Source organism: Macrobrachium rosenbergii, chromosome 6 (genome assembly GCF_040412425.1).
Source record: "Macrobrachium rosenbergii isolate ZJJX-2024 chromosome 6, ASM4041242v1, whole genome shotgun sequence".
NCBI lineage: Eukaryota > Metazoa > Arthropoda > Malacostraca > Decapoda > Palaemonidae > Macrobrachium > Macrobrachium rosenbergii.
In genome coordinates this window covers 27529148-27532288 of record NC_089746.1, presented here as the reverse complement: position 1 = coordinate 27532288, position 3141 = coordinate 27529148, and positions in this window count along the sequence as shown.

The following is a 3141-nucleotide window of genomic DNA, read 5'->3' as shown; positions in this document are numbered from 1 at the left end:
GTGAAAATTAAAGATGTTTACGTCTGTTTATATTTCTAAGTCATGAAAAGTAGATTTTTCTTCTTAAATCACGCTCTCTCTCTCTCTCTCTCTCTCTCATACAAACACTCGCCATAAAATAACATGAAAGTCCTTACATGACTGTTATGTGTCTCTCAGTGCTAATTTTTTTTTTTTTTTTTTTTTGTAGCGCATTGACTTTGACAGGAAATTCTCCTGGTTCTGGTTGAGGGATGATTGCGCATCTAGTAAGATGACTCGGGTTTTATTGTTTATTTACCTGTCTCGCATCTTATCAGAATATGGATGGGTTTCCTCTCTGAACTGCGGTTCCGGCAAGACGAGAGTCTGCTCTGTTTTGGTTCAATCTGAAAAGGAGCGGCGAGGGCGACTACAGAACTGTCCACGCTTCCTGTCCTGTGCTTCTTGGAGAAAAATGGAGTGAGAATTTTATCTAGTAGTCCTTTTTCATGGCATCTCACGTTTCATGATCTATTTTTTGACAACTATCTAAATCGGAATTTTGGGGAACATTTTACGGTACTCTAACGCCACTTGCTTATAGCAAAAACGGATGTACTATTTGTAAGTACAAGGGGTTATCATTGCATCATCGGGACAATTGCAGGATTTTTTGAAATCAAGGATGCTCGGATCCAGAATGTAACCTATCAGGTATGTTTTTTTTTCTTATAATGGCGTGCATCTTAGAATTGTTCAAAAGTTTTCTAACTTTTACTGAAATAAATAATTTGTATTACTGGCCGAAAAAATATATTATGTATATTGAATAGAATATATTGTTATTTGTTAGTACGCATATTAGCGTGCTGATACACCCCATTTGATGTAAATTTCTGTCAATAAATCTGTAATAATAATAATAATAATAATAATAATAATAATAATAATAATAATAATAATAATATGGTGTCTCCTACGAAGGGCATCCTTCTCCTCCATCCTCTTCAGGCAGTTAATGATGTTCTGCTGCTCGGGAAGTGTTATTGCGCAAGCTTATCGCCCTTAACAGGGGCAAACTTCGCTTCCCCCAAGAGAGAGAAACATACAACAATCTGACGACAAATAATAATAATAATAATAATAATAATAATAATAATAATAATGATAATAATAATAATAATAATTGTAGGTTTTGACACTGAAATATTTTCATTGCCTAACGAATTTTTTTCACTTCTAGTTGCCAATTTGTGGATTCACGAATGGGGACAAGAGTTCAGATGGAAATGCACGAACGACCCTCGAGATTGATCATTCGTTTCTGAAGAGGACCCACCCAAACCACCTTCAAGAGAACAACTGAATTACCTTTACGCTTAGTTTTATATTTTAAGATGAATGATCTTACTGGCCAGTATATTCCCTGTTAAGAAGCAGAAAACTTTTTATGGCTGTTGGTAAGGCAGATGAACATGTTAGGCCTACTATAGACGTATATAAAGGCGATATAATTTTAACCAGTAAAATCAGTTTGGTTTTCTAAATATATGGAGGGTATCAATTTGATTAAAAGAATTTGTACGGATTTTGAGCTAAATCACTGTTTTACCTTCATAACATTCCTATTATCTTTCTTTGTCTATTCAACCTGCGATTTGTATCGTTCCTTCCTTCAAAATCCTTAAAAAGACAAAGTAATCCTTGAGTTTGTCTTTTATATAAACACGCTAGCCTCACTTACAATGATAGCATAAGAGATTTCAAAAAGGTTTTCTGGCCATTATCAATAGATTTGTTGCTGTTATGTATCATGTTAACATTTCCTTCATGAAGTTATGATGGCATTGGGGACTGTAGGTATTGTACTGTATTCATTAGCTTCTGACAGAAATCTAAGAAAAATCAAGATTTTGAAGATTTCATGAAATGAGAACAAAAATAATTATGCAATGAGAAAAAGTGAATATCTTGGTTTTTAATCTGAATGTTTGTTATATTCATTTATCACTTTCGCTCTTGATTGGACTAGAAACTTCAATTGGTAAGAAATGTGAAATGTAGAAATAATGCATGACTCTACTGAAGTTATTCTTGCGTGGCAGCTAAAGCACCAAATCCTATTGCTGCAGTGAATGTCATTTGGTAGGAAACAACCAACTAACAACCTTACAACAATGCTTTTAGTTTTATACTTCATTGTTACGTGTTTTTTTTTTTTTTTGTAGATGGGGAACTACTCTCATATTACTTTCAAGAAGTCTATTGTCGAGGAAGCTATTATTTATACTTTTCCTTTAAGATAGATTTACTACTGACGAAGTGTCCCTTAGCACGGCGAATCTATAGAAAACCGTCACAATGTTCTAAAGTTTTAAATGTTCCTGGTTACTGAAATGGTTGTCAATTGAAGTTCCTTAAGAGTTGGGAAATATAAGTGTATCTCCAACTATAAGGCAGTCTGGACTTCATTAAATATGTTGTTATCCAGGTGCTTATTGTTACTGTAACTGTTATTGCTGTTGTTCTTGTTAGTTATCTGGAACGGCGCTGCTGTCTCCCCTACCCTTCCTTTCCCCTACCTACCCCGCCTCCACCCATGGCGGACAAACAGGTTTGCAGGAGAGGTGGATGTATCCCCTACCCTCCCGTTCCCCTAACTACCCCACCCCACCCGGGGCGGACAAACCAGTTTGCATGAGGGGGTGGTTGTCTCCCCTACCCTCCCATTCCCTTACCTACAGAGCCCCACCCGGGGCAAACAAGCTGGTTTGCAGGGGGTGGGTGGCTGTGTCATTTCTCCCCTACTGTCACTCTGGGGCAGGGCGACAAACAAGTTCCACTCGGATTTTATTATTATAGATTATAGGCCTATTATCATTATTGTTATAATAAAAAATCTTTCTAAAAAAAACTCATTGATACAAAACCGTCCAATTGCTATGCTGCTATGCCAAAGAATTGTTACGTTATTCTTAATAATAATGCTTGTGATGTAACACAATAAAAGACCAAGACTTAACGAATATCTTATTCATTCCCATGGAAGCTGGAAACATGGCTTTCGCAGACCCGTGCATATAACTAGAATTCCAATAGACCCTTAAATTCATGTTTAACCATATTGTTAAGCACATGGGTCAAGGAACACTAATTATGGGGGCCAACCAGATGACTACA